At 34.7% G+C, this 24109-nt stretch overlaps 1 protein-coding gene across 8 annotated transcripts in view; it reads left to right on the top strand.

The window, feature by feature from the left end:
- The window catches only part of SOX5 (SRY-box transcription factor 5), a 1013293-nt gene that overhangs the window by 572108 nt on the left and 417076 nt on the right, over nucleotides 1-24109 (top strand). The window lies entirely within an intron of this gene.

Raw genomic sequence — 24109 nt, 5'->3', positions numbered from 1 at the left:
GCTTCCTTGTCTATGTCCAAGCTCTCTTCTCTACCTATTTATTCTCCATAGATGACTTCATACAATCTTGTATACCAAAAACCATCAATAGTATGACAACTCTAAAATTTTTATTGGCAGTCCAGTTCTCTCAAATTTTCAGATTTATACATTCAATTGATTACTTGACATCTCTACCCAGATGTCTAGTTAGAATATCAAATATAACATGGGCAAAATAGACCATTTTGCCCACAAACCTGCTATGTTTGTCTTCTCTGTCACTGTAAATAGCACAATCTTCCAGCTACTTTCTCAACTCAAAAACCTGTGAGTTATTATTGGTTCTTATCTTTATCTCTTCCACATCCAGTCAGTCACTAAATTCTATGTACTACCACCCCTCCTCCAAGGTAACACAAAGCCAGTCACTTTTTTTCATTCCTGATACATTATTTTGGCCAAATCACATCATATCTCACCTAGATTACTATCATAAAATCCTGTTTGTTTTTCTACTTCTACTGTTTCCCCTTTATAATTAAGTATCCTTCCACATAGCTGGCAGGATGACCTTTTTCTAATGAATATCAAATAATACCCTCTTCTTGCTTTAAACCTTTCAATTAATTCCCATCATTTATTTTGCCATGGCTGTCAGAATTCGCTACGATTTTGGTTGTGACTGCCTTGCTAAGACCATCTTGTACTACTTTCCTTCTAGCCTGCTGGCCTACTATGTTATAGGTCTGCTGGTCTTCTGTACCTGAAATACACCATGCTTGAATTAATGCTTACTTCCATTAGTGGTCCCACTGGACCACTAGAGTGTATTTCTATCAATCTATGCATTATTGACTTCTCCTCATTTTCAGATCACAACTTAAATGCCATCTTTTGAAAGAGGCCATCTCTGATCACAGAGTCTGGATACCCAGTCACTCTTGATCACATCATTCATTTTAATTCTCTACATAGCAGTTATCACCATTTGATCTCTTTTTCTGACGTAGTTTTTTTGGTTTCCTCTTTTTTTTTTTTTGTCTTATTTTCTACTACATCCATACCTTCTAGAATAGTACTAACACTTAGTAAGTGCTCAAAAGAATATAAAACCATTCACTGAAGTTAGCATTATTAACTGTAATAGCAAGTAAAATCTGTTAATTAACTGAAATCTACTACATTTTGTAGTTGAGAGGAGAAAGTAACTCTTTTTTTTTTCTAACAAAGAGATAAGGGTGATTTTTCTTTTATATGAGTGTTTGATTAGTGCAATAAGAAGAGAAACTCAAAGTAGAATTAAAAAAAAATTTTTGGTCTGGAAGAGAATGGAGTATGAAGATTGGCTAACTTTATAAAGTCTGTACTACATACCTCTGAAGAAAGTAATATGGGGGTTATGATTCCCAAACTATTTCTTCCTTCCTAGAACATTTAAAGGAAGGATTCTTAGATAGCTTTGAAAGTCTGGTACCACCTCTACTTGATACTATAGTAGTCTCACTTTAGTGGAGAAAAAATTAAGTTGATGGAATAAAAGATCCTTCAAATCAGTTGTTTAGCATCATGTAGCTCAAATGGTTGGTTGATCAAATTTTTCACTTTCTCTATGGAGTGATGAATCATCCAATTAATGAAAGACATATTTTGATCTTCAAGTAGTATATTATGATTCATGTAATGAAATATAATTGTTATTGCTACATTATCACATTAATTTGGCTAATGATCATAACAGTGATTTAATTTTTGTACTAAATGAGTACCTAAAGTGATGAAAGATCCTGGTGCCACATGATTTCTACTTTGTACTTGTGTGTGTGTGTGTGTGTGTGTGTGTGTGTGTGTATATATTTTTTTTTTTCTCTCTGCAAACTTCATGAGGGCAGGAGTTTTATTTTATGTCTTCTTTGAGATTACAGAAAAGCCAACCATTGTGTTCCAATCAAATCTTCCTGGAAAAAAATGAAATACAGTTCATATACAGTGTAGATTAAAACTGAATTCATTTCTGGGGTGTGTGGGTGTCTCAGTCAGATAGGTGTCTGTCTTCTGCTCAGGTTATCTCATGGTTGGTTAGTTCAAGCCCAGGACTGACAGCTCAGAGCCTGGAGCCTGCTTCGAATTCTGTGTCTCCCTTCTCTCTGTCCCTCCCCTGCTTGCATTCTGTCTCTCAAAAATAAATAAACGTTAAAAAATTTTTTTTAATGGATTCATTTCCTTACTCTGACAGTTTCTTTGGGAGGCAGAAAAAGGCCCCCAAAGATATCCACATCCTAATATCTGTGACCTGTAAATATGTTACATTACATAGGGAGATGGAATTAAAGTTGCAGATGAAATTGAGATTGCCAATCAGTTAAAATAAGGAGATCATCCTGGATTATCCAGATGGGCCCAGTGTAATCACAAGGCTCCTCAGATTGAGAAGGAAGAAGCAGAGAGAAAGCATTCTGAGAAAGACTCCTCTTTGTGGACTTTGAACTTGGAGGGGGGTCATGAGACAAGTAAGGCAGGCAGCCTCAAGAAGTTAGAAAAGACCAGAAAATGAATTTTCCCAAAGATCCTCCAGAAAAGCCTGCAGCCTTGCCAACATCCTGATTTTAGCCCAGTGAAGATCCCTTTTGGACTTCTGACCTCCAAAACTGTAAAATAAGTTTGTGTTGTTTTAAGCTTGTGGTAATTTGTTAAAGCAGCCACAGGAAATGAATATAATTTTCCTTTTGCTTTTCTCCTCAGCAACAAAAAATGAAAGAGCTTTGGAAGGAAGGGTTGTGAATTGTTTCTATGTGTATCTATGAGGGCTTTTTGCTTAACAGGGGTATTTCAGTTTTTTCAAGTTCTGTTTGTTCCCTGTGCAGACTCCTTTGGTCACATATTACAAAATAGCCGGGACAAACTTGGCCAATGTAATTTTTTTTTTAATTTTTTTTAACGTTTATTTATTTTTGAGACAGAGAGAGACAGAGCATGAACGGGGGAGGGTCAGAGAGAGGGAGACACAGAATCTGAAACAGGCTCCAGGCTCTGAACGGTCAGCACAGAGCCCGACGCGGGGCTCGAACTCACGGACTGTGAAATCATGACCTGAACCGAAGTGGCCCTCTTAACCGACTGAGCCACCCAGGCGCCCCTTGGCCAATGTAATTTAATTACGAAGTTTAAGTTATCTGCTTTTAGTATGCATCTCAACTTATTGGAGTAGAGAAGGAAATGTATAAAAATTAAAATACAGTAAAAACTAATCATCTTGATTCCACCATTTTAGAATAGCCATTTTCTAAATGGACTGCAGTTTCTTTAATCAAATTAAAATGATGCAAATAAAGTTTATATTTGAGCTTGCAGAGGGGGTGCTTAAAGTACTTAAGAAAACAAATGATTTTAAAGCAAGCTACCCACTGAGCTTTATTTTATCTTTTAATTTGGCTTAATTTTAGTCTTAATTCATTTTGTCTTAAAATATGTTTAAAGGACACTACTATGAACTTTTATCTTTAAAAATGACTTCTCTCGCTCCACATGAAATAATGTAACCAATAATAAATTAGAACACGGGCTCCTGGGTGGTTCGGTCAGTTGAGTGTCTGACTTGGGCTCAGGTCGTGATCTCCTGGTTCATGAGTCAAGCCCTGCATTGGGCTTACTGCTGTCACCACAGAACCTACTTGTAATCGCCTGTTCCCTTCTCTGTCTGCCCCTCCCCCACTTGCACTCTCTCTCAAAAATAAAATAAAATAAAATAAAATAAAATAAAATAAAATAAAATAAAATAAAATAAATATAAGGACAAAAATTTAAGGAAAATCTAGTTTGTAAGTTCTGTTTGGTCACCACCTATGCCTTAGAAATTTCATTTTCTGTTAAAAAATTAAAATCTCTTTTTTACAGCAAGATTTCATAAATTTAGCTTTTCATAGATTTAGAATGAACTTATAAATCTATCTTAATAAGGCTTGAGTGCATTCAGTAAATGATTTTAGATTTATTCTTTTATGATATTTGCTTAATTTTTATGGCAGTCACACGATTTCAGCATAGGAAAGAACTTCTCAGCTCATCTGGCCCAACTCCGTATTTTGCAGATGAAAAAAAAACTGATTCCCTTTTCTGCAATAATAGCTCAGGTGACCTCATGTGAGAGATAAACTTCAAAGACCAATCTTCTGAACCTATTATTATTCACATTATACTAGAATGGCATTGTGCTACCATTTCACAGTGCTTTGGTGAAACTCAACTTCTAATTGCCAAGCATGACTTGAGCTTTGGAGCTACTGAATAGAGACTGGACACTGAGGGAAGCAGGGATATTTACAAATCTCTGAAGCACCACACAGTCTGTGCCAATGCCTCATCACTGATATAAAGTGGTGAGAAGGATGCTGCCTGCCCATCTCTAAACACAGATGCTTAAGGCTTCCCTTAGGGACCTTGGGTCTTGGGGCTTAGTCCAACACAATGGACTCTAGATCCCAGAGATCAGCAAACCTGAGTATTTTCTGCTGTTTGCTCTCTGAGATTAACTCAGGTTCTTGATCATGCTGTGTTGGTGGTTTGCAAGAACCTGAAAAGGGCTGGCAGAGGCATAAAATGATGAATGTGTTGTACTGTCTCACAGGGTAACAGTGGCTGTGGCTACTGAGTACTTGAAGTGTGGCTAGTTCAAACTGAGATGTGCTAAATATGCACCAGGTTCAAATGCTTAGTAAGGAAATATGAATTTAAAATCAATTATTTTTAAATAAAAATTACATTGAGTTGATTTTATTTTGCGTATATTGGGTTAAATGAATTATTAAAATTACTTTCGACTTTTACTTTTTTGAATGTGGCTGCTTAGAAAACTTACAATTGTATATGTGATTCATAACATATATTTCCGTTGGACAGAGCTCCTTTAAGGACTAGAGTAGGTGACGTAAAAACTCCAGAATCAGTGACTGGTACCAAGACTCTCAGTCAACAAACCGTGATCACCATCAACTTATATACCACTCAACATTTCTGGTTTATTCGAATGGATGACCAGTGAGAGTCTGTAGACATACAGTTTCTGAATTTGGGAGATCTATAGGCTTATGAAATAAAAACAGCAGTGATTCTCCATATGCACTGCCCAGTTCTCTGTAGTGTAGATGTAAAGGAAGTGGAAAAGTTATACCCACTTAAATATTACAAGCATATCAGTTCTTCCCTACTTCAAATGTAGATGTAGCATTTTGCCTAGCTTGAAGGTAAAAATTGTGAGGGAGGGAGAGGCATTGTTCTATAAATCATAAAAATGGGCTTTCATGGAAAGAAGGCAGTTTATGGTTATATTCATTCAAAAAACTTTTTCCACATACATTTCTCAAGGCTTAGAATTAGAGTTCAAGCTCAAAGTGTTCTTTAGTACTCAGTTTCTTCTCAAGGAGATCATTCTATGTACATATCTCCATCAATCATACTTCATTGAATATTCTGGATGCTGATCATGTATAGAAAATGATATGGTCTCTGCCCTCGAGGTAGTACACTATAGGACTTCTTAAATTATTGAATCTATATTATATATTACATGAGAGTTGTTATAAATATTACAGTGACACAGGCAATATTTTCACATATCAGCGTATAAGGAACTCTAGTTAATTTTCCTAGTAATCATTGAGGACACTAGTAGAAAATACGAATTACACTTACAAATTGGCTACAATAACAACTAGGTATTAAGTGAGAATTTAGAAAAATGAATACCAATTTGATAACATTTCTGAGCCTCTTGAAGAAATATACCCAAGAACTTTCTTCTTGGGCAGCAAACAAAACAAAACACAGGCAAATAAAGCTCAGCTTATATTTTCAGGATTCTTCACTCAGAAATAATATTTTAAAGGCCACATTCAGTTATTTTTTTAAAAAATTAAAAAGTGAGCTAATCACAAATGTGTGTGTGTGTGTGTGTGTGTGTGCGTGTGTGTAAACTGTACATAGAAAAGTAATGTATTGTGGTGATAACCAAGGAATAGTTCATTACTGTTAGGTAACTTCCTGATTAGTACCAATGCCATATATTGACTAGAATGTTGGTCATAAAAAATTAGGAAACACAATCAAAAAACATTCCACATAATAAATAAAACCCAAATCTATTTTTTAATGTTTATTTATTTTGAGAGAGAAAGTATGAGTGGGGGAGGAGCAGAGAGAGATGGAGAGAGAAAATCCCAGGCAGGCTCCACGCTTAGGATGGAGTCCAATACGGGGCTTCATTCCACGACCATGAGATCATGACCTGAGCTGAAAACGAGAGTCAGACACTTAACCGACTGAGCCACCCAGGTGCCCCAAACCTGAATCTATTTTTGATATTTTACCTGACACATGTTAGAGTCCATGATACACCTTTTAACAAAATTTGGATGTTAACATTGGTCTCATGATTACTATATAATCTAAATTCTAATAATGACTACCACTACCACTCTATCACTACTACCACAGTATTCTTGAATTTCAGTGAAAGGAAGAGGTCTCACGTTCTCATTTTTCATTTCACTGATACTTTGAGTTTTGCAGAATGGAAAGATTATGAATTCTGCAAACAAATGTTATGGGGAGGGGGAGCTGTTAATGATATCCCTAAAGGGAGTGCTACCAACTTCCATGTCCTCCCTTAAGGATTTCAGCAGACCTCTAAGGGAGGCATGTTGGTAATGGAATTAGACTTGGAGATCTAGTCATAGTTCCTATCTACTGGTTGTGGACCCCTACTATACAGACATAATTTTAAAGTGTTATGAAATATCTTAAAATATCCTGTACTGGCTTCAGACTAGCTTCAGATGTGAATTACCAGAACATTCAGAGGGATCCACATCAGCCCTGTTCTGGCCATGAAATTGCTCACAAGAAGGTATGAGTTGCCAAGGGTATATGCCCACACAGATACCCAAGACCCCACCTCCTGCTCTTCTATACCATACTTCAAGGTCACAGAACCAGGAATTCTTTACCAAACAGCCCAAACCACTGCCAGGATTTACCCATGTCTTTTGTTGCCCAGACTCCCAATTGAAGACCTTGTTGCTGTGGGTGCTTACCCTTGGGTCCAAGGGAGTCATGTGGCTCCCTGGGAGAGAGGTGGGGACAAAAAGCAGATACAGCATGTCATTTGGAGGGGAGAGAAGGAGACTATCCTATGTCTGAAATGGTGAATACGAATAGACCAGATTGCCCTTTTGGCATATTGTTTAGATATGTTAGGAATAAGACAACCACAAAATGGAAATTACTAAAAGAAAAACATTTTTGAAACATTTCATCAAATATGGGCTAGGATTCTTTGTTGATGTTGCCTCCCAATATTCATGGTAATCATTTCATATAGGGCTTATTAATGCTATTTCCACATCTTATCATGTTCTGTTCAGATTTTGGAACTCATCAACCTTCCCAAATTTTATATATTATATGTATGTGTATATATATTATATACATAAAACATATGTCATATATATCATATAGATTGAAAGCATATGTATATGGAGAAATATTATAGTTGGAGGAATTAGAATATTTCATTAAAATTTCATCAACAGCAGTGAATATTCAAAGAAAATGAAGTAATGTCTTCAAAGTTAGGAGGAAAAAAGATATTAACTATTTTTTTTATATTATGCAAGAGATACTTTCAATCATGCAGTAACCTAGTATACTATTCACTTACCCTATATTATTCAAGGGGATCTAGCCAGGAAAATAAAGAGGAATCTTAAGAAAAGGAATATATGAAATGCAGGTAATAGTAGCAGCTAAGGGTGATCTTAAGAAGAGAAGGAAACAAGAAAGTAAATGAAAAAGAATTTGTTAGATACTGACCCTTGAAACATCCCCTTCAAAAATAAAAAAAGAAATACTACACTTTATTTTTCATGAGGTCAATAATACTTCTCAGTATATAGTTAAAACAATATTGTGTTAATTACTATTAACAAATAAATTAATCTATAGTGGTCCTAAGTAATGTGACAAAAAGAATATAAATGATCAACCCTCATAGTATAAAAATAAAATTATAGCAAATTTTTTTGAGGTAAGGGAAGAGAGGTAGAGGAAAAGTTTACTACTGACCTCACCTTTTACAGAGAGAAGTAAATAGATATTGTTTTAATTGCTACATTAAAAAAATTACCACTTAATTATACAATTTGAATTTAGAAAAGCAATGGCTAAAAGAACTAAGGAAAAAAATGATCTAAAAAGGAGGAAGGAAGGAAAGGAGGATGGAAAGGAAGGAAGGGAGAAGGAAAAGATTTGATAGTGTAAGTTACCTAAATAATTTTTTGTACATAGTGTCTATAGGTAATAAATCATTCAATAGAGTACATGGGAAATTTTATTTAATTCTTTTATAGCAATGCAAAAATCAGTTATTGAGTGACTTTCTGTTAATGTTGACAAATCTTAAATTTCAAATAAATGAGCAACATACTTTAGAGGTAGGTAGGGAACCTAGAGTGAGAAAAATCTAAGTGTTCTCATTGGCTTAGAACTCAAGATTGGTTTATGATAGAGACAATAAATTCCTTATCATTTAGATTGAAAGCAAATATGTCACATTATTTCTACAATTATATAGTTTCATATACTGTGAAGAGCATTGGATAATGATTGCAAAGGACATTGAATAGCTCAGAAAAATGATGTATATGGCAATAACAAGTAATGGTATTTTGGGAATATCTATCTACAGTCTTATGTTTTAGTTTTTATGTATAATTAAAACTGTACATGCTTTCTATTATTAATTATAAAGTTTTATTTCCTATATTAAAAATAAATCAAAGGAAACAGTTTTAAACTTTGATATTCTTGATTGGCTCATTTTTTATATTGGCTACATTTGGATTTCATTTTTATTTTAGATTGAAGACATAAGTGTTGAAATATGCAACATGGTTTTCTTTACTTTATGACTAAAAGACAAATTTTTGGACATTGAAAATATCGTGAGTCAATCTGTTCTTGGAAATTTACCAGCTACATTTTACAGAGGTTTAAATTAAGTTAGCACACCTTAGGGTACTTACTCCGGCAGAATTTATTGAAGATTAATAATAGTTATATGAATCACATGTCATAATACGTTTTTATCCAGTAAGGTGTCATTTAACTTCATAAATCCAAAACACACAGTGTGCAAGCTGTCCCAAACTTGTGAACAGGTTGTTTCAAATAGTTTGTTTGGAATTTGGAATTCACAACACATTTTCCTACAGAAATAAAATTATGAATTTTTTTTTTTTTTTGGATAACTGGCCAGCCCACAAAAGCTTATTTAATCCACAAATTAGTATCTGGGCTGTAGGTCAAACAGGTTTAGAAATGCTAGTCAGGGGTACTTGTGGTTCAAGAGGGATAAGAAAAGCACTTGTTCCTTTCCTTTTCTTAGGTGGGGGTGGTATAGATAAAATAATGAGATAATTTTGTCCTCAACACTTTCAGCCTCTTGTTATACATCCTCACATTTTTCTATTATACCACTTTCTGTTTACAAACTTCAGTCTCATTGACTTTACTTTTTTGGGAGTTGGGAGCTGAGGTTGTGATAAAATAGCACAAAATCACTTTATACCTTGTTCCAAATTCAAAAATTATCCCTTACTACTTCCCCTATGAGCCTCTCCATATTGTGTTGAGGATTTCAAAGAAAAGTGGGAAGAAATTAATTTTGACTAAATTAATTAACATTAAGTTATAGATGACAGTCTCGTAATACAAATCTTATTTCCTTGCTGTTGTACCTATTTCTCATTCCCAAATAATTTTTATCCAAGTATGAACTGAATGATATTTCAGAGAAGGTACTGAGGTTACATACAAAGTGCAGTCGCAAGAGAGTCTTTTACTATATTTGGGGAAAGAACCCATTTCATAGAATCTGAAGCCTCTTTCTTCTAACTTCTTTCCCATCTTTGTCTCCTATATTTGCTTTTTACAACAGTTTATTCTTCTACTTCTAAGCCATCAGATTTTTTATAAAAGTTGATGTTTTATTTTATTTTGTTTTTAAACACTGAGCGCGTTGACAGTGAATAAAGGGTCTCTTCGGTGGGTTTGATGTTCTTTGTTGTACACCCCAGGCATATAAAAGGAACTAAATGTATCATTATAATGACAGACACAGTTTACCCACTTTTTTGACATCTGTAAAGCCACCTACAAATGAATGTCTAAAGGACTTCCAAGTCACCTCCCAGGTAATATTCCTTTCATTATTTAAATCTACTTACACTCGTATGATTTCTAGGCTTAACAAAAGTTCATCTGCTTGTCAATAAAATGATTAATATTAGGCTAATCCCTGGATTTATTTCTTAGGTTCTGCTAACTTTCGTTTCTCTCTCTTTCTTCTCTTTCTTACCTTCCTCCTCCTTCTTTTTTCAAATATATATATAGTGTTCACCTAATAGAAATACAGACATAGTCTGTAAGTGACTAAAACTTTTTAGAAACTGTTCAACCATTTCCTCAAGATTAGTCAAACTGCCTGTTGTCAGTTTCTTAGCAATTCTGACAAAATCGGTTTTAGGTTTATTTAATTTCAGTCAGACCATTTTTTTTTTCTTTAGCAGTTCAGGAAATGCTACTTTATGACTATCTAAGGATTTCACTGCCTTCCATACTCTGAAGGACTTTAAATTGTTTCTCATTTATTTTAAAGTCAGCTGTTTCAAGAGAGTCAACAAATAAGTGTTGAATAAAAAATCTGTTCTTTAAATTTAAAAAGATTATATAAATATGTGCCTTTTTTACTCATTGGTGTGCTTAATAGGTAAAATGAGTTACATGATCTATATTGGAGGCTGATGCGTATAACTGGAAGGAATATGCTAATCCTAATTTACCCGTGCTACTTTACTTACAAGTAAGCTGAGAGGGAGAACTTTTGTTAGGTTAAGTAACATGGTGGATTAAACACAACTCTCAGAGTATAAAGTGTTTGAATTCCTTTCTGGCCTTAATAGAAAAACTTAAATAGTGCATACTATGAGTAAAATACTTACATTATGCATATTCATTGATTTTATCCTCACTGTAACCCTACCAAATAGTTTTTATTATCAGCCTTACTTAAGAGATGGTTAAACTGAGGCACAGAGCATGGCTAATGAGCAGCAGAGACAGGATATAAACCTAGACAGTTTGTCTCAAAAACCCATGGCCAGTGACATCACACTGTCCCACTAGAAGGAAACACATAAAATTTCAAAGCTTCTAAACACAAACAAATGATTCATAGCGGGCACTGCTGACTATAATGAAGAAAAAACAAACCATACTTCAGAACAACTAACCAACCAACCAACTAACCAACCAACAGAAATGACAAAAAAAAAAAAAAAAAAAAAAAAAAGAGAAAAAGAAAAAAGAAAAAAAGATTAGATCTGGATATAGAGAATACATAGGACCCTAATCAATCAACTGGGTATTTGTTCTTTCATATTTATACTTAGTCCTGCTTTAATTTTTTTTTTTTTTATGTAAGCACATCAAATTCACCTTAACTGTTATGGTCAGGTTTGGCTCTAATGTTACTGTACTGAGTTGTCATTAAGATGAAAAACCAATAAAGGAAGTTTTAGATGGTGTTCTTATACTATCTATATAACATTTAAAAAATTTTGCAAATCTACTTTTATTTCAATAAAATATTTGAACATTTTCCATTTTATAGGCCTATTTCTAGTGACTAGTTTAGAATGTATACATATTAGTAAAAAATGACTAATGGGCATTAATTTATTTTTGTAACAAATTTAATACAAGGCAGATGTATGGTGAACTAGAAGTGGTGTACTTTACCTTATCTTTAAATAGAAGAGATTTATGTTTAGATTGATATTTTAGCTTCTTTTTGCCAACCTCCTTTTATAGGTAATTTCCCAAACATACCTAGATAATTTTCTTCCTTAATATTGTCTTTTCTCCTAACACATGTCAAGTTTTTATTAATTTATTCTAATTCTAATTTTTTCTCTACTAGTTTTCCATCATTTTAATATCACCCAAACTTAATCATTTGTTTTTCCTTTTCTGCATCAATCCATTCATTTTAAAATTATGAATCCACAAATTACTTTTCTCTTTCTTTTTCTTACAAAATGATTCATTCTCTTTCTATACTATCTTCTTACCATTCTTGCCTAGAAACCTAGGGATTTCAGAGAACTAATCATGTACCTAATTGTTTTTAGGAAGATCATAATCTAGAGTTTAAAAGGAAAGAAGATTGGCTGCTTGTGAATTTATCTATCTATGATGATTATTCCCCCTATAATCCCTTCATCTTTTAATACTAGATCATATCTAGGTAAACTTTTCTCCTTTTAACTCAGAAGGAGAGTGTAGAATTTTGTTCAAGTCATTAAGATAAACAATGTTAATGTCAATGACTACAGCAAAAACATACAAACCAAAAAGAAGAAAGAAAAAATTATAATTCTCCAGGATATGTTTGGATATGCTTAGTGTCTTAGCTTTTTAGTTTTGTAATATGTAAGATTTCATTAAATGCGTAATACATATTTATTGATTATAGAAATGAATAACTGTAGTAATATTTTGAGAAGCATTTAGTTTTTCCATTTTTTTAATAAATATGGTTCTTTTAGAGCCTCAGTTTTTCATCTATAAAATGAGAATATAAAACTACCTATTATTATGTATCTTGAGGAATATATAATTTAGTGGGTATAAGTGCACAGGCACAGTGTTTAGCACTTAGTAGCTCTCAATCTATGTTGATTTTGCCCCTCCCCAAAAATGTAAACTGTCAAATTAATTAACAGACGTGAGATGGGTAAAGGATTTAGCATATTCTAGCTCATTCTCCAAAATATGAGAATTAATGAAAAGGCTCAAAATTGATTATTCTACTCTTTTGTGAAAAGATATTTTTTGAAAAAAAATATCTACACAGCTTTGCCATCTGTGAGTCAATTATATGCTTTTTGTGTTTAACTTATATGTATTTAAAGCAAACTCTCTGCACTTTAGAAGAAGGGCTAGTGGTAACTGCAGTGGTAATCTCCCTAGATAAATTTGCATTCGTTGCACCAAAAAATGCATCAGCTGACACACCTACTAGGATGGCTGTAATAAACACCAAAAGATTCAAACAAACAAGAAAACGCAGAAAAATAACAAGTATTGGGAAGAATGTGGAGAAATGGGAACCCTCTTATATTGCTGGTAGGAATGCTATGGAAAGCAGCCGAGTAGTTTCTCAAAAAACTAGATGGAATGGCCATACGATCCAGCGACTCAACCCAGTGTTAAGTACCCAAGGGAACTGAAAACCGAGACTTGAATACGTACTTGCAAATCAGTGTTCACTGCAGCACTACTCATGATAGACGAAATGTGAAAACACTCTCAGTGTCCATCATCAGATGATTGGGTAAGCAAGTGTGGTGCACCCATACAATAGAATATTGTTTAGCCATAAAAAAGAATGATAGATTCTACAGTATGGCTGAACCCTAAAAACATGCAAAGAGAAATAAGCCAGATACAAGGGACAAATACAGTATGATTACATTAAATACCTATATTAGGCAAATTTATATGGACAGAAAGTGGATTAGAGGTTACCAGAGGCTGAAAGGGAAGAGAGGATGGGGAGTTATTACTTAATGGTTTCTGTTTGGGGTGAAGAAAACATCTTGGAAATAAATGATAGTAATGGTTGCACAACACTATGAACGTAATTAATGCCACTGAATTGTATACTTGCAATAGTAAATTTTATGAGATATACATATATATATATATATAGCCACAAGTAAAAAAATTGATAATGTAATACACCACAAACAATTGAATTGTATACCTTAAATGGGTGAATTTCATGGTATGTGAGTTATAACTCAATATAGTTGTTAAGAAGCCAAAAGTCTGTTAGGTGCTCCTTTGTTAGGAGGAAGGGAGTTATCATGTTTCTGTCCCCGTGATAGTCTATGGCATACATGATACTAATGTGGCAATGTAAAACAGAATGCTGCTGTGATGAACTGTTACACAGCAAGAATGTGTAACATGTTAGGGTGAACCTGTGCATGCAGATATGCTATTATGCTATAAAAGGCTTCGGGGCTTCTCCAGGTTGCTAAATGACTCACTTAGCTGGGGGAGGGCTCAGTTTACCCCAGAACTTCAGAGTTCCTTCTTACTAGAAAGTCACTGTGGAGCGTGTCCTCACACTTGTGCCCTTTTGTATCATACAAAATATTTGTACTGTGTTTGCTAGGTTGGTAGTGAAACAGAAGATTTGCGACCTGGAGGCATACCCAGCCGTCTCTGAAATGGTGCCTGACTTTAGCTCTAGTATTGCTGAATATATTTGGAATTTTTTCACTATATGAAGCTATCATTTTTCACCTTGAAAATAAGTGGAATAATCAGCAAGCAATGCTCCAACAATGAAAACTAGGTTGAGCTAGCTTAGCTGGGAAGTAAAGTTACCCTGAAGAAGTAGAACCTAAGTTGAAGTAGAGGGTAAGTAGACAGTAGCCAAATATAAATTTGGATAAACATGATTACAAACAGAAAAAAAATAGCAGAGGACAGAAACCTTCTTTCAGAAAAGGTTTAGTATATCTTGGTAACGGAAATAAAGTGCTGTGACTGGAGCTCGGTAGCAATAAAGAGACATTGTGTAGACTATAGTAAATGTTAGGGATTTGATTCTAAGGAAAAGGTAAAGACTGAAGAATTTTATGCATGGGAAAGAACACAATAAGATTTTTTGTTTGAAGAGCATCAGTTTGGGCATTGTGTGGGGAAAAAATATGGATTGGAGAGAATGAGTAGGTAGAGACAGACTAAGAAGAAATTATAGTATTTTAGCAGATGATAATGCTTTGGACTATTGTGGCAACAGTGGCATTAGAGACAATTAAATGATTCAAGATATATATTTAAGAAAAAGAACTAGAAAGACTTGGAGATAAAGCAGATTTGGGAGCCAAAGGGAGAGGAGAGTGTCAAGAATAACTGAATCCTAGCCTTGGCCCAAACAGTTGAGTGGATGTCAGGCTCCATTTATCATGACAGAAAAATTAGAGGGGAGAGTAGCAAGGGGATGGGTTTACTGTGGGGACATGCTGAGTTTGAGGTACCCATAAGACATCCCAGTGGAGATAATATAAAGTTAGAAGAGGGGTCTGAGATAGAAATATTATTTTGGAGTCTTGATATATACACGTTACTAAAATAAAAAGATGAAATGAATTTGTCCATGGGAGAGAGAAGAGTTAGAATTGATGCTCAGACCAAGCAGCTCCATCATTCAAACGTTGAGCATAGAAGGAACAATACACAAAGTCCAAAAAAGTACAGACAGAGAACTGTGATGGAAAATAGGGCCCTGTTGTAATGGAAATAAAGAGAAGAAACTGTTTCAAGGAAGGTTTGGCCAGGGTCACGTAGTGGAAAAAATGAAATTTCTACTAGGTTTGGTAACATGGAGGTCATTGTTAATCTTAGAAATAGTAGTTTTGGGGGGCACCTGGGTGTCTCAGTAGGTTAAGCATCTGACTCTTGATTTCAGCTCAGGTCATGATCTCACAGTTTGTGGCATTGAGCCCCACGTTGGGCTCTCTGCTGACAGTGTGGAACCTGCTTGGGATCTTCTCTCTCCCTCTCTCCCTGCCCCTCCCCGACTTGTGCATGCTCTCTCTCCCTCTCTCGCTCTCTCTCTCTCTCTCAAAATAAATAAATAAACATTAAAAAAAAAAGAAATTTTAGTTTTAGCACCACTGGGTGAAGCCCTACTATATTTCATTAAGCAGTGAAAGTAAGGTGTTTAAATGGTAACAGCAAGCATCGACATTGTTTTGAGGAAGTTTGGCTGAAAAAGATTCAAGATCCAGTACTAGAGAGGTTTGTAGAATCTATGTTCTGCCATGTACTATTTGACCATTGGTAAGTTACTTAGTATCTCTGATTGTGTACTCTAATCAGGATGATACTAACAAGAATGCCTCCCTCAAAGGGCTGGTTCAAGAATATTTGTAACAAAGCTTTGCTATTAGTAATACTTAATAAACAGAAGCTACAATTATCCTTGATGTGTATATTGTAATATCCTTGATATCACAGGTATCTTTTCAGCCACAAAACAGAACTTCATATTCTTCAAAACTAGGAACATCAAAGCTAGGACAATAAGAGGATACAGACATATAGGAAAATATAAATCTGTTTATGCTAAGTAGTCATTTAAATTTCTTATTACTAATATTTGGTTAAGAAATCTTTCCAATTTCTCATTTTCTTATACCAAGACATTTTTTTAACATATATCCTATTATCCTACAAAGTTTTATTACAGAAATAAAATGCATAGTTTTTCTCATGTCCATTGGCTTAAAATTATTGTGAAATTATTAGGATATTTGAAAAAATACTGTTTTTAATCAGAAAAGGCATTTATCTGGGGAACTATTATTCTAGATAACTTATAGAGTAAACACTATCTCCCTATTTCTACTCTATGTTGTATATTGTCTGTATAATTTTATGAAAGGAGACTGTTTTGGCAGATACTAAATCATCCAATTAAAATAATTTAGAATATTTTGCATATTTAGTTACTTTTTAATATTTCCTATTTACATATGTTTTAAATGCCTCTTAAAACACCAGTTCAGCTTTTCATTTTGCTCCGTTTCAATTGGCTTTTTTTTTTTTTTGAGCTGCAATGCATCTATTTTAAACAGAAACATTTCTCACATTTCAATTTGAAATGTTCAGTTCATTACTATGGACCCACCTAGTGTTGACTTTTCAAATTCATTTCCTTACTCTGTGTGTATGCTTATGCTATACATCATATAAATCGTATAATAAATGAAATGCTTAAATAATCTTAACATTTACAAGCTCATTTCAGAATCTTAATGTTTTTGTTTCCTTTCTTATGATATGCATTGTATGCAACGTAAACAATCTGAAAATAATTGACTGTGGGTTAAATACACAGCTGCTGGAAAGCATCTTATTGCTCTTTTCAGCATCATTCACTCAAGAGGAAAATATAATCACTGGTATGAAGAGTGGTATTATTGAAAGAGGTCATTTTACATAGGACTTTGTGTGATTTATTTTATGCATTGGAGTTACTTTTCTAAGTTTATAAACAATATCTTATTGGCTGTAATAACTGCTAACACATTGCATTTCACAGTTTACAAAGCATTTTTTATGTATATGGTCATATTAAATACTTATATCATTTCTGAAAGATAGGCATTGTTATCAGTCCCAATTTACGAATGAGGCAACTGAGGATCAGAGGTGTCAAAGCTAGGTTCTCTGAACCTAGGTTCTCTGACTTCGCATAATAAATGTTTGTGTTTCGGTAGTGCATTGCTTTTGAGATCTTGGTATATAATTCAATCAATGCATATGAATTATAAATAAGTATGTACTCAGCATGCATATTGCCTAAAATTTGTCCTATCATGGACCTAAAGTGCCAATGTTCAGAAATGGGCCTATTTACTCATTACATTAATAAGTTTTAATTAACTTTACTAGGCAGTTCAGTATCTTTTTCTTCATTGCCATTTCTGTAGTTTCACTTCTCAAATAAACTACTTTGGTTCAATGTGTTTATTTTTGATATATAAAATGCATTGAAATATAAAACTTATTACTTAGATGTTTGTGACAATCACGGCATGGAATTCTCTCCCTTTCAGTTTCTGCCGCAAGAGAAACAAACTTGTTCCTTTCCTTTATGTGGGAAGGGAAAAGAAAAAAAAAAGTCCAGCACAGACCATTTACTCAAGCAAACTTCTTAACGCATTTATCTATCTATCTATCTATCATCTATCTATTTATCTATCTATCTATCTATCTATCTAGTCTATCTATTTTTTGGGTTCCCCCCTGCAATAGACAGGAAGAAATGGGGGGAGAAGGAGAAGAAAAAGGGTGTTCGTTTCCTATCTCTTCTTCCCCCACACTATTACTCCTCAAGTCAGAAAACTGAATATGCAAAAGGATATTTCTGCTGTTTTCTTTGAAATCTTGACTAAGTAATGAAATAATCTGCATCAAGTAATGGACAATTCAAAACTTAGAAGGCTGAATATCACGGTGGTCAGCCAGTGTCTCTCAAGGTGCTACAAAACCAATTGTAAGGCTGTAAGCATGTGCTTAACTGCACATCTTCCCAGTGGTTGTGGTTATTTATTACCTGGGAAGTATCACAAGGGAATCATAAGCCTGTATGTTGAGGGTGAGTCCACAATTTGTCCAGGAAATTGTCTAGTGCTGGGTTGCTTACCTCTGGTCTTCCTTCCTGAGGTCCCCACCATCACTTGGTTTTGGGTGCTGGTGTTTTCCAGGTAGGATCTGACAGTCACCCGACGTGATCTGGCAGCCAGTATTGAACCTTAAGTGTTCAATAAAACCAAAGGACAGGTTGATAAGCAAGTTAGGTCTTTGTCTCAAACATGAGAGTGCAGGCCACCTGAGACTAGATTTGATACTGGCCACTCTTGGTATTCAGGCCACCGTGCATGCTAATGACCACCTGTTCTGGACTCTGGATGTGGATAAGTTACACAGGCTCCAGGGAAAGGGCAGTTGGCCGACAGCGTCACCAATGAGGCAGTGCTACCCCATGCAAGGCACGTCGTGGACGTCTGTGCGCACACCAGCCACGTTCCCTTCATGGCCTGCCAATGCTGGGGCTGTCAGGAAGGGGCCACTAGCCAGGTTTGCTCTGGTGCTTGCCTTGGTTCTTGCCGAGGTCTGCGCCTCAAGTGGATGCTTCTTCAGTCTAGTTCTTTGCAAGCTCAGGCCACCAGCTTCCTGATGTTATGGGTTGCTGTCAAAGATTTCTCCAGGTGGGCCAAACTTGATGGAAACATGTACATATACTTTGAATTTTATAGGTGTATACATGCCCATATGTGTATATTTATATGAACATACAGTTATATTTTAAATAGTCGAATAAACCTTTCTATTTGAGGTGCATGAAATACTTGAAAAACACTGAGATAAATGATCGTATCGGGTGAACTGGTATATAACATATACGTATGTATATATAAAACATATACGTGTGTGTATACACATACACATGCACACACATCCTCAGGGAATATAAACTTAGGGAAGCACCCATGTTATGCTGGACCTCACACGTCCAAACAGTTAACAGTCTGCTCTGTGTATCAGGAGTATATCAGGTCACATGTTAGCTTCCTTTTCCAGGTTGGCCTAGGAGGGGATATGAACATGTTCTGTTTTTCCTAACATCTTACACTGGAACCCCTATGCTAACAGGACAGCTGTGTATCTTTCAGGAAAGCATAAAATACTTAATAACTTAGGTGTGTCTTTTCTGCCAGGAGATTGGTCGCAAAGTAAGCAAGGGGGATAGTAAATAAGTGTTTCTGAAGAATACATATAAATTGTGGGAAATAAGGGTGACAATTAACAGTCATATAGCAAATTAGGATAGCAAAAAAATAATAGATATGGGGAAAGGGTAAACTTGTGATAAAAATAAGCCATTTTATGGTATATGTTATAAAATATTTATAAATATCTAGTTTATATTATATTAATACTCCTATATTTATCTCCCATGGTAGGTCTTAATCTGTTCTTGCAGACATTTAGAAGTACTTTGGTGTGATGCTTTTCTACCCGTGCTTTGAAGAGAGAGGTTACAATCCTCTTCTGTTCTACCCTTGCTCCCTTGCTCCAATCCCTAACACACAAACCTACCCTTATTTTTTTCTCTTTTCTACCTAAGTTTTGTTTGTTTTTGTTTTTGAGAAAGTGTTTTAAGGCTAAAAAGTTTGAGCATTACTGCTTTAGATTTTTATTGACCAGTTATAACTAGTTTATTGTCAATGGGTTTTATTTGCAGAACACTTATGTAGATAGTATACACTTCAAAGGCAAAAACAAGCCATCGACTCAAACTTACTTCCAACTTTTTGTACTTTGTTCATGCATGCCTGCTAGACTCAAGATATCGTCAGTTGTGGTAATCCTACTGAGCATTGTCTCTGAAAGCTCTCTAAGGTCAGATCACTAAATTAACCAGTCTAGTTCCCCCAATAACTGACTTTTGCTCTTATATGGATATGTCAGATTCAGGGATCAAGAACAATTCCGTGAATTCTGCGTCTGCTTTTATAGTTTCTTAAACTGCAGGTATGGAGACAGAACTGCACATATGTAACAGAAAAGCATGACTATATGTATTTGACAGGAATTATAGAAAAAGACAAACGAGGTAAATTTATTATTTTTGAATTTATAGAACATAACTGACGTCTATTTGCATTTGCCATAACTAGTCTTATGTTCAGGCAACATCCTTATTTTCTCTTGTGCTTCAACATGTTAAAAGGGTAGCTTTCTGTTTGTTAAACTGGCTTAAGAAATTATTTAAGTATGCTTTAATTAAAAGGAGGTTATTTGCCCTTATATGCCCTTGGATGCTTCCATTAGAATGCCCCTTATGTAATGGTGCAGTTTTCTTTTAAAAGAATGTGCTTGCTTTTCTTAAACTAAAACAGAGTAGGCATCTTTAATATATGTGTTGGTATTTATTGTTCCCCTGCTATGCTTCCAGAATATCAGAATGATAAGGGGAAATCATTAGATTCTCTCCATTTAATTTAACAGTTTTAATTGGACAAGATCATTATTACATTTTCTTTTAGTGAATTGTAGGTTGGTTTTTCAGTGAATCAAACTGTTCAGGTTGCTTACTTATGAGGTTCAGCCCTTGGCATAATGTCACTAATGATTTCTACAGGACCTTGAAATAAAGCTACAGGAAAATCTATCAACAAAGAGATATAAATGGAATATTTTTAGATCAAAAATAAGATTCAAACCTTTGTACTGGAAGAAAAGGACAACAGTGGGCAACTGCGTACTTGATCACTTTAAATGCAATAAAAATGGCAGTGACTGACTAATTGCCAAAATAACATCTGGACACATGGAAAACTGGGATGGCAGTTGTATTTGACAGGGATTATTGCCATTATTAAATTAATAAAGAAGGCCATTATATTATGAACGTGGTGACTAGTTTATTTTTTCTCAAAAACTTCAGATATTTTTTTAATTTCAACATTTTTTTCCTCACTGGTCTATTTTTCCTAGAGTGTGCTTTCAGTTGATATTTTCCTTTTTCTGGTGCAATTCCTATGTTGTTTCTAGAATTTTATTTGTCGAAAGGAATAAAATATTTCTGTGTATGTTTGTGTGTGTTTCCAGAGTGGTAAAGGAAGGCTATAGAATTTATGATTTCATCTTACCAGAGATGAACTAACTCTGTTCTTGTGTTTTAAGAACATCTCTCATCAATGGTCACCTAATTGCCAAAATCAGTGGTTTTTCAAATAGGCCTCTTTAAAAAAATCATCATTATGTTGTTCGTCCTTTTTAAAACTTTATCCTTTGTAGTTAAGTGCTTTACTCATCTTATAAAAGAGCTTTTCGAACTTATGGAATAAAGTCTGCTTTTCCTATATTTTCAGGACATTGTTAATAATTCCACCTCTGAATTGGAAATCTCTATGTCAAATTCAATGTAACATCACTTTTTCTCCAAAAAAAAATTCCAACTTCCAACCTGCTGTTCATACCACCACTGTTGTCCGTGGATGTTGATACTCTACCATATTGTCTCCCACACTTCAATCCTGGTCTAGGGAAGTCTTTTTCCCAGGAAGTGATACTTAAACTCAGATGTAAAGATGATGACGGGGGAGCAGGTTTCATTTTGGGGAAACAGATTGGGCAATGTCTCGTGATACCAGTACCCACACAAATGTATGATATTGAAATCTCCTGAGTTTCTTCCTTATATCGGGAATGCAGTGGGAACTACAGAACTTTGAAATGATCTGTAGGATAGACATGATGCAGTGTCTACCTTTATAGAGCTTAGGGGGCAATGGTGGGAACTTCCATTCTACTGAGTATTGTGAGAGTCCCAAGAAGAATAACAAATTAGGGACCAAGACTCCAACAGGATCTGATGCTTCAACAAACTATAAAGGATGAGTAGAAATTAGGCTGATAAATTGAGGTAAGGGACTGTGGAAAATATTTTAGGAGTAATGCACATTTCACCCAAAAGCATTGAAGAGAAGAAATAGCAGGCTGTTTGCCTCCAACTGTGTCACTCCAATGTAGTTGGAGAATGAAGTTCATGGTGTGTAGGGAGAGATCAGGTTGGATAAGGAGACCATGACAGAGCCAAATATGCCATATTAAGGAATTTTGATTTATAATACAGCTATCATCTCTCAAACTTGAGTTATATATAGCCTTTTTTAAGGGAAAAAAATTACATATCCCCAAGAATAGATTCACTGGGATCTTTGAATTTCAGTTAAAGAAATATTTATTTCAGAAATTGAAATCATATTCTATGAAAATGTCTTTAAATTAAGGATTATAATTAAAAATGAGAATTGTGGTTTTTCCAGCAGGTAAAATGCATTTTAAAGTATTTTTTAAGTTTTTATCTATTTATTTTGAGAGAGAGAGTACACACAAGCAGTGGAGGGGAAGAATGAAAGAGGGAAAGAGAGAGAATCCCAAGCAGGTTCCATGCTGTCAGTGTATAGCCCGACTTGATCTCAGCAGCAGCCGTGAGATGATGGACCTGAGCCAAAATCAAGAGTCGGATGCTTAAGTGACTGAGCCACCAAGGTGTCCCAAGTGCTTTTTAATAACAAAAATGTTACATATTAATTATAGGCCTCTGCAAATATGTTTGCATGGGGTTTGCCTATCTGAACCTGAGAAATATGTATAGTTTATAGGCAACCCTTTGGGAGTTTTTAGTTCTGTTAGATGTTATTTAACTAATTTGATTTATGTATATTTAACTTGTTTTGAAAAATTAATGGATTCACTTCAAAATGAAAAAAAAAAGCTAAAAAACCATATAGCAAGAAGTTTTAACTCACATATCTTACATCTGGTCAGTTCCCTGCTCTCCCTGCCCCACCATTATAATTGTTTTTGTTTTATTTTCTTATGTGTCCTTTCATTGTTTTCTTATGCATATACAAGCAAAAAGAAACTGGATGTTTTATTTTCACACATTTTGTGGCATACTATGCTCAGTTCTCAGTTATGTATTTTGTTTTGCCCTTAATATATGTCAATAATTTACTGAAGATCTTTTTTTGTGTGTGTGATTCAGTGCATAGTTACAGTCTTTTTTTTTAAATAGCTGTATAGTATACCATTGTGTTGTTGTACCCCTAAATAATAGACCCTTGGGGTATTACCAATCCTCTGCTATTGCATGCTGTTCTACGGTGACTAACTTTGGATACATAACGTTCCACACATATCAAAGTATATCTCTAATAAATTCCCAGAAGTGGAATTTGCTTGGTAATTTTGGTAGATATTTCCAAATTGCCATCCATAAAGGTTATATTGATATATATTTCTAATAGTAATATGCAAGAGTGCCTGTTTCCCTAAGTCACAAACAAGACTGTAAATAGTAGTAAGCTTCTGCTGTAACAAACAATCCCACTCTATCAATGGATTACAATTATTGTTATTTTTTTTCTTGTATGTGTTACATGAGGGCTCTGGATGTACTGGGGGTCAGCTGCATTTGTTGGCTTGATTGGACTGGGCTGGAGTACCTTTGACTCCATGTCTCCTCCTATTGCAAGATCTAGGCTGAGGTGACTAGTCCTGGTCTTGTATATGCTATTCTCATGGGGAAAGACAGAAACAAGATGAGGTGGCTGAGCCAAATGAATCTTTCATACAGAAAGCTCCATATTCCATTGTCTAAAGCAAAGAACATGTCTTAAGACAAAGTCAATGAGGTAAGAAGTAGACTCCATCACCTTAGAGTATAGTAAGGGAGAGAACAAATTGTTTATGAATAAATAATACAATTTAACATCAAGTATTCAATAAAGTTTTGATTTTTTGCCAAGCTGATAGATTTAAAAACAATGGTTATCACATTGTCATTGTAGATTGTATTAAAGAATGCCGGACATCTTTCCTTTGTTTAAGAACCATTTCTATTTCCTTTTCT

The sequence above is a fragment of the Leopardus geoffroyi genome, chromosome B4 (genome assembly GCF_018350155.1).
Source record: "Leopardus geoffroyi isolate Oge1 chromosome B4, O.geoffroyi_Oge1_pat1.0, whole genome shotgun sequence".
Lineage (NCBI taxonomy): Eukaryota > Metazoa > Chordata > Mammalia > Carnivora > Felidae > Leopardus > Leopardus geoffroyi.
Note: the sequence above shows the minus strand (reverse complement) of the source record. Positions and strands in the feature narration are given on the sequence as shown.